This window comes from Melospiza georgiana, chromosome 14, assembly GCF_028018845.1.
Source record: "Melospiza georgiana isolate bMelGeo1 chromosome 14, bMelGeo1.pri, whole genome shotgun sequence".
Taxonomy (NCBI): Eukaryota; Metazoa; Chordata; class Aves; order Passeriformes; family Passerellidae; genus Melospiza; species Melospiza georgiana.
Genome location: NC_080443.1, coordinates 735,400 through 749,093, shown reverse-complemented (window position 1 = coordinate 749,093; position 13,694 = coordinate 735,400). Strand labels below are relative to the sequence as shown.

General features: G+C 43.3%; 1 protein-coding gene across 4 annotated transcripts in view; it reads left to right on the top strand.

Annotated features, from left to right (window-relative positions):
* Nucleotides 1-13,694, top strand: part of CDH11 (cadherin 11) — an 82,982-nt gene that overhangs the window by 12,302 nt on the left and 56,986 nt on the right. The window contains exon 1 of one of the 4 annotated variants that reach the window (XM_058033960.1): nt 965-1,027. The exons of the other annotated variants lie outside the window; for them this stretch is intronic. The gene's annotated coding sequence lies outside the window, so the exon portion shown is untranslated. Of the gene's footprint in view, nt 1-964; nt 1,028-13,694 lie in introns of those variants that run through there. 4 annotated transcript variants of the gene reach the window in all.

The following is a 13,694-nucleotide window of genomic DNA, read 5'->3' as shown; positions in this document are numbered from 1 at the left end:
GTGGGAAGTCAAAGAATTCAAGTAAAAGCTAATGTGGAGAGACTCAGTTTTCTAATGTCTTTGTGAGCTGGAAATTAAGATGATTCCTGTGGGGTGAGATATTTACCGCTGTGATTCTTTGTGCCTGTTTTATGTAAGGAAGCATCTGTCCCGCGCAGAAATGCTCACTCCCACCCTGCCCAGTCCCTTGGCTGCAGTTGTTGTCCCCGTTCCTCAGTTTTGGGCGATGTTTCGCAGTTTGGGTTGGAGTCTCTGTGTGCCGAGCTCTGAGTGGCTCTCTGACCGCGTCACGCTTTGAGATTCCAATTAGCACATCGTAATTAGCGCGGGCAGCCGCGTGCGGGGGGGCGGCTCCCGCGGCACGCCGGCCAAGAGCGGGATAAATGCCGGGATAAATGCCGGGATAAACGCCGGGATAAACTCTGTGCGGGAGCGGAGCTGGCCCGGGGCTCCCGGAGCCGCTCCCGATGGATGGGGCCGGGATGGGCCGGCATTTCTGAGCCCCAGAACGCCCCGACCGATGAGGCAGAAATGGACCGGCATTTCTGAACCCCAGAACGCTCCCCATTGATGGGGCCGGGATGGACCGGCATTTCTGAGCCCCAGAACGCTCCCAATCCATGAGGCAGAAATGGACCGGCATTTCTGAACCCCAGAACGCTCCCCATTGATGAGGCAGAAATGGACCGGCATTTCTGAACCCTAGAACGCTCCCAGTCCATGAGACACAAGTGGACCGGCATTTCTGAACCCCAGAACGCTCCCCATTGATGAGGCAGAAATGGAGCGGCATTTCTGAACCCCGGCCGAGCAGAGAACCGTGTGCTGCCCCCAGAATGGATGCTCCGCCCGCACAACTAAATGTCGCTTTATTTCTGGGAGAGATGAACTCCTTTGTATCTTTCCCTTCTCTTTTCATTTTAACATTTTCTTTTCTCGCTCTGCCGCGTTTTCTTTCGCAGCTGGGGCCTGACCCCTGTTGTTTCCTTGTTCATGGAGCAAACATAAAATGCTAGAATCTCCTCTGGTAAGTGCCAGCCTCGGTGTGTGTGTTGTATGTTTGTGTGCTACGTCATTTCTGCATCAAGGCTCTCTCCTTGCCTGTGCTGCCCCGGTTTTGGATGCGCTTTTGGATGCGTTTGATTCGCAACCTGCACCAGTCCTGTGTGTGAAGCTGCTGCTGAAGGCAGCGAGATGTCTCTGTGCCTCCTCATAGCTCAGCAGGAGCCAAAATAAATTAGTGGGAGACAAATCAGCAGAGAGAAGAAACAAATGCAGTCACTACGTGCAGTGACAAATGTTTCTGAGAATGGTATAAAAGTTCTCTAAATAGAAAATAAAACAGTGGCTCATTCCACCTGCTCGTATTTACCTGTGCAATAAGAGCCACAAATTTCTAATGATGCAGATCCTTTTGCAAATGAATTTTTTTTCTTTAAAAATGCGATGGAAATATTTTAGAGGAAGGGCTGCAAAATGCAAAGTATGAAAAATAAACTGTTGAATTATTTTATTCAACACAGTAAATAATTAAGATAGCAGTGCAGTATTCTGCAGCTCGCCGGTGAGGAGCTCTACAGAGAATTTTGTGTAAAATGGTGAGAGGATGCTTGGAGAGATGTTCCTGGCTTGGTGTAAAGGTGCAACCTTCACCTATTGATTTACTGTAGAACAGCTCTATCAGCTCTGTGCATATCAGTTCCCTGCAGATCACAGGATTTAATCAACTGAGCTCCATTCTAGTGACATTCCAAATTCCTACAGAAAAACACAGGCAACTGTTATTGGAAGAATGTTTCGTTTGAAACTTTTAAAACCGTTGGGTCCCATTTTTCTGTTTCTTTAATTTGGACAGGGAGCTTTTAGCCTGAAAGACTTAATTTTAATTTCCATGAACTAAACATGGTTAGTTTGTTACCAGGTGAAAATCCTATTCCTTATTTTCTGAGAAGTCAGCCGTAGAAAGGCGACTGTTTTGCTCAAGGGGAAGTAGCATCCAAGACAGCCAGGCAGGATTGCCAAAAAGTTTTCCAGGTTGGATGGGGTTCAGAGCAATCTGATCTTGTGGAAGGTGTCCCTGCTTGTGGCAGGGGGGATTTTTAGGATCCTTTCCCCCCAAAGCACTCCATGATCCTGTGTGAAACACTCACCCTCCGGGGTGAGTCGCAGAGCTCCTGTGACTCCTGGTGCCAGCAGGGGTTTCTGGCAGCCCCAGTGTGTGCCCCAGGGCTCAGGGGCTGGTGGGCAGTGGGTGATACAGCTCATGGTCATGCCACTACCAGAGGAGGAGGAATTGATTAGCAATAACACACTTCATTAACACTGCACTTGCTCAATCATTGCAATTGTGGCTCTTCCCCTAAAACATCAAGTGGATCAGGTTTTGTTTCAACCAAATCAATCTAATGTGTTAGAATTTACATAATTTCCTCTCATTTCGTTTATGGAGCAGCAGGAATTTTAATTTGCATTGTCTGTATAGCCTATAATCAAAGTGTTAAGAGCACAAGGTTTATTCATTATGTATGGCATGTGGTGACAAATTTGCATAATGGGCCACATCTTGCTGAAATGTTCCTTCTTTCCCCACACCCACCTTGGCAATTTTGCCTATAAATGATTTTCTATAAACCTGGTAATTCAATTACACAAGACTTTGAGTCCCTTGGAATATTTAGTGGGGATAAGTATCCCTATAAAAATTAAAAAGTGGATAAAATATCATACTGAAAGATGAGAAGGGCTGAGGGAAGTCCTTGAAAACTGGGCCGTGTTTTCCGATTTAGGGAGAAAGCTGATATAAAGCCATTGTTGCTGCAGAGTGAAGGTGAATATTCAGAGGATGAATTGGAAGGTGCCTTTTGTTTGTTTCATGGCAACTCCTACACAGACTCCTTCCTACGAAAATTTCAGGTCTAAGTTAGGGACTAAAAAGCTATTGAGGTGCTGCAAATGAAAACCTCTATCATAGACTGTTGTCTGCCAAGGCCAACATTTTCTTTATGATAACGAAGTTCTTAGCACAATTTAATTTTTTTAATAGAAGATTATTATATTTTAGTACACAGAGAAAAAAAACGTAGGAGCTAAAAATATTATCTAAATGAGGAATGCAATGCATCCTTTGGTTTGGATACCCAGGCCCTTCATGGAGCATCTCAGAGCATAAGAGTTCTCATTTAGATCTTCAGTTGGTGAGTTTTGGATTTGGAACAGTTTCATTCTCCCTTTTGCTGCCTGAGGATAGTCAGACTAAAATGTAGGAATATACATTTATTTCTGTTTTATCCAGCTATCTCACAATCCAACAGTATAAACAATATCTTCTATGTGCTAGCATGAACAGAAATTCAGGTAGTACAAGATTTACCTACCTTTGATCAAAGCAAAACTCCTGACAGAAATGCAGAACATCTTTAGATGCTGACAGCCATGCTCTTTGTAAGAGTACATGGACAGGGGTTTCAGTTCTTTTAGGAAACATTCATACAGATAATTTTGTTAAACACATCCTTAAATCCCTCATCTGAGGTGAAGAGTTTAAATCTCCCAAAGTGCATTGTATTATTTTAGCTAAGAAAAGGGGCTGTGGGTGTCGTACATGCATGGTGACTTGTGTTTGCAAGTTATGTAAGGAGAGGAGCAGACACAAATCTGACATTTGAATCATGAATCTTTCAATCTCTGCTTGAAACTGGAGTGAAACTTTGACAAGGCTGTTGGCACCCAAAGTCTGCCAAAAGGCTTTTAAACAGGGTTGTGTCACTGTGGATGCAACAACTGCAGACAGGAAAAGGAAGGGAGCACTCTGAGTTCACACTACCACAGTGTCCAGAATAATGCCTGGAGAGAGGGTTGCTCAGTTGGTTAAGAGAGGTGCAAAGGACAAAGGTAAAGCCACTTCGCCTTTGAGAGAAAGAACATCCCAAGAGAGGGGAGGCTCATTTTGCACTGGGTTCACCACTAAGAGGTCCTATTGAGGTGATCAAGCTGTAACACTCTCAAGCCCTAACACTGGTCACTTTTTTCTCCAGCTTTTCACAGAAGTTGCTGTATGTGCTGCACAGTCTTTGAAAATGCCATCTCTTCTCTCCAGCTCCTGTGGCAAGACCTCTCTTGCCTACTTTCCATCTTTTTACTTGCTTACTTATTTTCCTGCCATTTCTCCATGTCCATTAAAAGCTGTTGAAAAATCTGAAAGGATCTCCCAAGGTTTACAGAGAGAGACAAAGGGCAAGTCAGTCTTGGGTGTCTCTTAGCCCAGCCTATTCTCAGAGATAAGCCATGGGTGCTCAGGATTCACTTCCTTAGAGAGCTCCTGGATGACCTTCAGAAGAGGGGGTGAGGGAATGTGTATGGTTATTTTAATTGTGTCCCCCACCCCCCTCATACCCACTGTGGGCTGATCCTGGGAGCCTTGCAGAATATTCTTGTCAAATTGAAATCTCTCTTGGACCACACCAGGCTCTGGAATCTGCTTGAGCATCAGCACATGGTGCTGATGATTAAGCACCAGCTGAAAAAACACCCAAAAATGAGAATGTCCCCAAAGCTCCTGCTGGCCACCAGCAGGGAGCCAGCCTGTTCAGCTGAGAATTGCTGCTCCCCAAAGGCCAAGGAAAACCAGGGGAAAGCTGAAATATGAGAAGGGGCATGTATTAGGGGCAACACCAGCTCATCCCATCCAAGGACATGCCCTCTCTGCATGGCTGCATGGAGCTGCAGCTGGAGGCTGGGGGAATCAGGAGCAGCCCTGTGTTTGTATTAAGAGAGGGAATTAAACCTGGGGGAACCAGGAGCAGCCCTGTGTTTGTATTAAGAGAGGGAATTAAACCTGGGGGAACCAGGAGCAGCCCTGTGTTTGTATTAACACAGTGAATTAAACCAGCCAGGTCAGCTTGGGTAATCTCAGTGTGCAGCAGCACCTCTGAACTGGCTCTGTCCTTTCTGGGGGAATCAGAGCTGCTGAAATCTGAACAGTGCACTCAGCCTGCTATTGCCATGAGAATGAAATGCAATAGTCAGGGCAATATATCTTAACCCAGCTCAGCAGCTCCTGGCTGCTGCAGGTGCTATCGCTCCCAGCCTGCTCCTTGCAATTTCAGATACAGTTTTTCTTGTCCGTGGCTTCAGCAGCTGTCATGTAGATCAGGCTCCAGCCCAAATCTCTGTCTGTGGCACTCTTAGTGAATAAGAAAAATGTGTTTTACAACTCAGTGTGAGAGATGAAAGCCAAATCAGATAAAGTTAAAATGTTTTACAAGTTTAGCAAGTTGTCTCTTGAAATGGCTGCAGAACTTGGGCAGCCACTAAAACAAAATGTACATGAATCAGTTGGAATAGCAGCTATTTGTTATGAATGCTGTTATGTACAATTAAAGAGGAGCACTTTTATTTTTGTGAAAGGCTATAGCTAGCCCATTCAGAGAAGTGCCTACATTAGGGTAATTAAAACACCAACTGTGGGGCATAGTTTGGCACCCAGGCAGGAGAACAAGGGGATGTTGTGGTTTGGACAAGACTTAGGCAGGCTTGGGTCACTCAATGGGGTTGTTTTCCAAGTTGTACTCTTCTTCCTTTGGAACATGGAATGGGATTTTATTTTTTTTTTAATAGTATCATCCAGGGCTTTTACATTGCAAATATGTTCCTCTTCCAGAATATGTGATTGATTTCTCAAGCTCTATTCATATGGCACTTCAGGTTTTCCATCTTCTAGTGCACATCTGAAGCTTCCTAAACTCAAACCTGTCTGCTGCTTACCTGTGAGGGTGTTTCAGGAGCTGCACCTTTTCCATGTCCTTCTCTGTCTGCCTGAGTCGAAGTCTAGAAATTCCTGGAGTTCCTTTTTTATTCAGTAGTGCATAGAGGCAATTTCTTTGATAATTTACATGATAATGTAGAAGGGAAAGTAGAACCCCTTTGCCTTAAGTGCCATTATTTATAGGGTACTTGGAAACTCTTAAAAATATTGGCGTTGATAGCTTTCAAAGGAAATAGATCTGGTGCAAATAGACAAAATATTCCACTAATGGCTCTTTCTCTCCTTGATCCTGTTTCAATCCAGGGACTATACAAAAGAAAAACCAGTGGGCTTAGACCTATTAAAACCTATTTAATAGGTTTTTGGAAACTTAGTTTTAAATCAGGGAAAGATCAGCAATATGACACTGCCAGCTCGAGAGGAAAAATGAGATGTCTTGTACCTGAAATAAGTGCTACAAGTCTTTGTGAGGCAATGGCTGTATTTTTTTCCCCTGCCTGATTAGATTTTATAAATATCCTGCCTTGTTCAGGTGTGTTCTCATCTGCCCATCAGCAGCGCAGGGCTGTGCTCCCCTCGCAGCTGACAAGCAGCCAGCAGCTGTTAATGACAGCTCTGGGATTTTTGGCACCTTTTTCACACCGCTCTGACTCCGTGCTCACAGGGTAATTATCTCTGGCTCAGTTCTGTGGCACTGAGCACAGCGTGTGCATCACTGCTCCTTCCAGAAATTTCCCAAGTATTTCTGATGATTTGAGGGGAAAAGGACCCTTCACTTCATATATGATTCATGCAGGGGTATTACCAATACCAGTTCCTTCTTTTTCTTTTCTGAAATACTTTCAGTGAATTTTGGGCAGGTTGCAGCATTGGGCTGGGGGATGATAAGCAACTTTGTATATTCTTGGATATCAAAGGAATCCCAGCACATATTTGTGTGGAAGGCATCAGAACTTTTGAGGATGGTTAGTAGGGTTAAATGCGGGTAAATACAGAGATCACGGAGGTGTTGCACCTAAAGCCTTTGTTTCATGTAAAGTTTGACCCTGCAGGAAGCTCCTTGTGGGCTCCATGATGAGAGCTGAAATGTAAAATACACTGAGCAGTGCCAGAGGCAAGAGGAACATGGATCCTCTTTGCTCTATATGTCCTTTCTCAGATGAAAGACAGATATAAAATTCATTCTTATTCAAAAATTTTCACCCCAATGTTGCTTCATCTTTCACCTTTTCAGTGCCTGGATCTTTTATCCTATGTCCCTACTGCCCATTTTTCAATATCCTCGCACCATGGATTCCCTTTTCACATTCTTGATTTCCTTCAGCTCCGTGAGATTCTTCCTGCCTCAGGTCTGAGGGTTCACAGCGCCACATACAGTGGATTCCCAACCTCAGTTCAGGGTTTCCAGGACACTTAATACAGGGATCCACAGGGATCCTCCTTTTGTGTTTAGGTTTCCTTCCTCCTTCCCTTCCCTTCCCTTCCCTTCCCTTCCCTTCCCTTCCCTTCCCTTCCCTTCCCTTCCCTTCCCTTCCCTTCCCTTCCCTTCCCTTCCCTTCCCTTCCCTTCCCTTCCCTTCCCTTCCCTTCCCTTCCCTTCCCTTCCCTTCCCTTCCCTTCCCTTCCCTTCCCTTCCCTTCCCTTCCCTTCCCTTCCCTTCCCTTCCCTTCCCTTCCCTTCCCTTCCCTTCCCTTCCCTTCCCTTCCCTTCCCTTCCCTTCCCTTCCCTTCCCTTCCCTTCCCTTCCCTTCCCTCTTTCTTTCCTTTTCCTTCCTTCTTTCCTTTCTTTCTTTCTCACGCTCTCTCCCTCCCTCCTGTAATTGTAATTATTTCAAGCACAATTACATACTTTAACATTTTGAGAGTAGTAAATATTGCAAAACACGGAACCAGCCAGTTTAAATGCTCAGAACCAAACAGTGTCAGCGGTTTTTGGAGAGGCCGGGGATTGCCAAAGGCAGTGTGAGGAGTGTTGGATTTCTGCTGCCACAGCCCTCAGGTGGCTCCAGCCCACTGCTCCTCAGAGGAGTTTCTCCTGAGGAATGACCAAAATGAAGCTGTCACAGCCCCCCCAGCTCAGCTGCACAAGATTTCACTGCCTGAACCTGCACTGACCCTCCAAACCAGGTTGTGCTGAGCCCCACCCCAAACAACATCCTCAGTCAGTTGCTCCTTGTAAAGTCGCTTGGAGGAAACACCACTGGAATGGGAACTTTGAGTGAAGGAACACCAAAACTTGTCTTAAAAGATTCTGATAAATGAAAATACAGAGTGGAATTCATTTTTTATACTCATCCTGTTCAGATTTATTTGCCATCTTTTGGATCAGAGAAGCCAAATTCTATTTGCAGTGTTTTTTCTGTATAAAACATCCGTTGTACTCTTTCAAATTAAATATTGCGTGTTTGTTAAATTCCCACAGAACCTGGGAAAACCAAGGCATGTATATTGGATGAATGGACCTCTAGTGAAATCCATAGTTTTGTCCTTACTGTTTTAAGAATAAATTTTGTAAAAATTCCTCCAAGTGTATCGGTTCACAAGATGTTCCCTGTATTTCATTTGTTCTTTTCTGACTACTTCAATATGACTATTTCAGTTCTGATTACTTGTTTCTTCATTTTAAATAGAGGAAATGGAACAATTTTATTCCTGTAGTAAAATGTTCCTTGAGGAGGTGTGAGAGTACCACAGAATGAGACAAAATTCAGATAAAACTCTGCAATAATATCTCAAGGAACCATTAAGGTTTTCAAAAGAAAGAACATTAAATTAATACAGGGTAGTTATTTCTTTCAAGTATTTTCCTCAGATAGTGAGATACAGCTTTGGTACTACTATACTACGGTATAGAATTGCAATGTTTATTTTTCTTATTCTTGAACTGTTATTATTTTCTCCACGTTCTTTTAGGATAGTGTTGTCAGGTATCTATTTCACTCATAAATCCAATAGTTGCATCCTTTATGCAGAAAAGAAAGGACATTTACTACCTTGGAGTGATGGTTTCTCAGATGCTAAAACAGGCAAAAATCATAAAGCGACAGACTTGCTGTAATTTTAGCTACTTATTTCCTGGAAGAAAAAAACCTTGAATTTTTAATTCAGAAGAAAATTAATTCCATCCCTTAGTATTCTTAGTAAATGACTCATGTAACAGTTTTCAGGCACCAGCAAATCTGTCTTTGGGTAAGACATAAGATTGAACTTCAGAGGAACTGCTGACGCCCACGTGGTGTCAGTTGGACTCAGTTGACACTACTTGCCAAATTTATTTCTTTGTCTGCCTCTTGTTTCTCTGTAGGAGAATATGTGGATATCTTGGAAGGCGCACAGAGCATGGAAATGTGCGTGCAGTTGGTGGGAGAGCCTTTGCTTTGTGTAACAGCAGTAGTAGCTCTGTTCAGAGGGGTGGGAACAGAGAAAACCCACTAGCACAGACCCATGGAGCTGTGGAATAGAGGTGGACTTCACAGGTCAGAGGTCTGAGATGATTCCTGTTTTTAACATTACTATTTGTAATTAGTTTTAGGTCAGGACAGTGGCAGGAAACAGAATCTTCTTCAAATGGAGACGTTATCTCCTAAAGAAATGTACTCTCACCACACCGTCTGCTCCAAGTGTGGAGGTTTTTTGTGGTTCAAATTTTAAAAAGAAAAAAATATTCTCGTGAAGAAGACATGTTTTGGGTCCTGTTCTGCAGCAGAAAGTGTTTGCTGATAGAGTTCTGCCAGGATAGCTGTATCAACAACACTCCTTATTTTAAGCACAGCATGTGCTGGCAAAGAAACGCTTTTATCGGCTCATGGATAAAATTCATATGGCAGAAAGGACTTGAGTTTTGCCAGATGAAAAACTTCTCAGGTTTTTGTCTTACACTGTCAGGAGGGGCTGAAGCAGCTCTGATGTAGGCTGAACCCAAATTTTCAGGGAGCCAGAGAAAGTGAGACATTGCTAATTTAGACATCTCTAAAGTTTCTGCTATTTTTTAGACATTATTTCTAGAGTCACAATTTTAAAGAAACACTGTTATCACCAACACAGAGAGGTGTCAGTGCAAGGGATTTAAGGTCTTGTAAAATCTGACAGAAAAGATTGATAGACTATATGGTTAATGTCACATTTGCTAATCTAGAGGCGTCTGAGTAAAAAATGTGGGTTCTTTTCCTACCACTGTGGATTCCTTTAGTGACTTGTTTTATGGCCTTTATCCAGGCCATTCATCTCTTTGCACCATCCCAGGTGGCTGTGCCCATCTCTTGGAATAGGTTTGCACATGGTTTTAGAAATCTAGAGGCTTTAGGGAGATAGGTCCTTCTGTCAAGGCAGGAAGAATTTCCAATCTAAGTAATCTAAAACGGATAAAGACTTTTCTTACATAAAAGCTGTGTGCTAACCTAAAAACCTGTGGATGTTCCAGTGACCAGCAGTGTCCTTCAGTTCAGAACCTTCAGGAGCTGTATCTCACTAGCTCCATCATTATTAAATTAGCAAAATTAAGCACTTCATAGCTTGAAAACGCCGCTAATTGCTGGTGAACAATGGGTCATTCATGCACCATGCACGACAATCCTCAGGGCAAAGCACCATTTCAATTTTCCTCTATAAGCTCCTAAGTGCAGAACATACTTACTCCAGGCCTGTGGTGTTTTTCTGAGAACAGAACTGTTTATGGAGAGGTAGGACAAAAAGAACTACAGAAAGTTCTCAAACCTCTCTGCCTGGATCCTGACAGGAATATCCCAGGTGTGTGTCTGGGTCTGCCCACAGCGGTTACGTGAGGATACTGCTGCACCCTCTGGCTTCTCACCACCAAGGCATTTCCCAGCAGTGGCTCCAGAGCCTCTCTCAGCTGTGCAGAGAGCTCTTCATGACTGCTGATAGCTGAGGGATGTGCCAGCCTTCTTTCAGACTCAGCTGCCTGGCTTTTCTTTGGGTCACAGCTGTGGCTGGTGCTGTGGCTTGAGACAGGCTCGAGCGGCTGAGCAGGGATGAGACACCAAGGCAGATGTTCAAGGGGAAAAAGATGCAAGGGATGGGAGATACAAATGCAAGGAGCGTTCCTTTCCATTGGAGCCTTTGTGGGGCTATTTCCCTTTCAGCATTTTTGGTTTATAAGCAATGAAACTGTGAGTTTATACTGGGGGAGGGAGTACAAACACAGGGTGAGGATCAGCTGACACCAGATCATTTCTTTGCTGGTAGGTTGAGAAAAGTGCTAGAGAAACATATAAATTATAGCCTCATATATTGTATATATTACTGTATAGTATGTACAGCAATATGTACTCTTTTGGCAATATTGTCTTTACCACGATTTCTGTTCTGTTTGTTTGTTCTTCTCTCTCCAAAAGTTACATTTAATGAAAATATGCTGCAGGTTTGGTTTTTATTTTCTGTATATAGGAGAGAGTTCTGCCCAGTGTTTTATATTCCATTTTCTTTCCTGCTCTGTATTTCATAGACTGCTTTGGATTTTATTAGTTATCACATTCTCTACATACAAAAGGCATATGAATTAAGCAAAACGTGTTCTTTGGTTTGGGGATTTAGGACTTAGGAAGTGAGTTAGGTCAGCACAAGAGTTACCAGTGTAGATGCACAGAAGATACTTCAGGCTGTGAAAAATAAAAGAAGAAGAAAATTTTAAGGCATTTAAAACTTGCCGAGTTAGGGATGAAAGGCCATGGCACAGCAGCTGTACTGAGGAGATCCTGGCAATGGCATTCTGGCCATCCAGAAAAGGCTGTGCTCTTCCTAAAGACACTGTGAGCCCCATCCTGCCTCCCCTTATCCTGAGCCCTGCTTGAACTGGGAGCAGTTACAGGGTGTTTCACCTCCTGCTAAAAATCTGACCTAAAACTGCTACTGAAAATGTATTTGATGCAAGGCAAGAAAAAAGTTAACATCAATTTACTGAATTGTAGTTCTTCCTTCCCAAGAACAGGAAGAATCTACTCTTTGTGCTGTTTATTTGGAGAGGTACTAAATGGTGATAAGGAGGATGGAGTGCTTGCTAAATACTGCAGAGATGTTCCAATAGCAGCCTGAGCTTCTGCTCACATCTTACCAGGAGTGCAGAATAATACACCAGCATGGCTTCAGCTCTTAATAATTCTTCTAATGAGCTGAACTTGTGCTCAGATTGTCTCCTTTTCCCTAATTTTGTGGACCTAAAATCTGAGTATAAATCAGAAGTCACCTGACTGCCTCTCATGATATTTGTTGTTTCAGTGCAGCAAAGCCATTTATATTGTTGAATAATAAAAGTAATGCTAAAGCTAATATATCTTATTAGGCTTCATGTCAATGGAAGTAATCTTGACCAAACCTGTATTTCAGCCCAAGTGGGGGGAGTTACAAAACCTCACAGTGCTGTTTGTCATTGAGACAGCCATCGTGTTTGCTAATTGGAGCTAATGATTGCTGTAAATTGGGATACAATTAGTCTGGATTTGACAGCAGAACTGTTGGGTGTTCAACTGGATGGAGCTAATGAGAAACTCTAACTGTGATTATTATGGTTTATCCAAACAGATGCTCCTACCTTGCCATAAAATCATGGTCGTGCGTTCTCCTTTCCTTAGAATTTATGTGTTAAAATTAAACAGGTGGATGTGACAGGGAATGGCTGCCCGTGCCAGAGGGCAGGGCTGGGTGGGATCTTGGGAATGAGGAATTGTTCCCTGTGAGGGTGGGCAGGCCCTGGCACAGGGTGCCCAGAGCAGCTGGGGCTGCCCCTGGATCCCTGGCAGTGCCCAAGGCCAGGCTGGACACTGGGGCTGGAGCAGCCTGGGGCAGTGGGAGGGGTCCCTGCCATGGCAGGGGTGGCACTGGGTGGGATTTAAGGTCCCCTCCAACCCAAACCATTCCGTGATTCTATGACTCTAAGAAAAATATGCTGATTTGGTGTAATTAAGAACATACAGTAATTTTTTTAAGATTATTTTAATAGCATTACTTAATTTATTACAAGAATTCATTTAGTAAAGGTCATCTTGCTTTTCCATTTGCAGTATTTTCATGCAATAATTACATGCTGACATAGTAATTGAAAATTAGTTAATCTCAGTGAAGACTCATGTATGTGTTCAACTTTTCTCACCTCACTTGACTATTTGCACAAGGTCACTGACATACACTGTTGGTGGAATTGTGTTTATTTGGGGTTTTTCTGTGAGCTGCTTGGTGCATTTTGAGCTGGGTTGATGTGATATAAAAGTGATGTGTGATAACCTTCAGTTTCCTAAATAGATGTGTAGTTCTTGGAGTTTGGATCCTGACAGGAATATTAGCAATGACAACTTGAAAGGCTGCTGTGAATAGTTACACAAAATATGCTGTTTCAGCAAATGCACTTGATAATATGGATTCAGGGAAGCATTTGCAGATGTAGGACCTGAAAGTGTGTGAATTTGATCAAAATGTTTTAATCTGAAATGAATATTTATAGTGCTTTGGCAATATTTGCACAGCTTTTAAAATGGCTCGTGAGTGCATCAGACTACTTTCATTTTCTTACCATGGAAAAAGAATTAATTACGTGGGGCAAGCAGCTAAATGGAGACAAACTTTGCTCCCAGGGGGTTGGAGTGAGGTTCTCATCACAGCTGATGGCTGAAATGGTGTCCAGGAGCCCAAGGCACAGCTGCTCATCTCCGTAAGGCAGAGCAATGAAATCCACGGTTCTGCTTCCAGTCATAAAATCACAGAATCATTAAGTTTGGCAAAGTCCTTTCAAATCATCAAGCTCAACGAGGACCACCACCACGTTCACCACTCTGAGAAACCCCTCAGCATCCCAGCAGAAACTGTAGGGTCCCCCACTCAGCCTCGCTGTTCCATGCTCACAGTTATTTTACATTTGTTTGTGTTGTCTGCAGATCCAGAAATGAATCCATCTCTTTTTTTGCTACTTAAAAATGTCAGTGG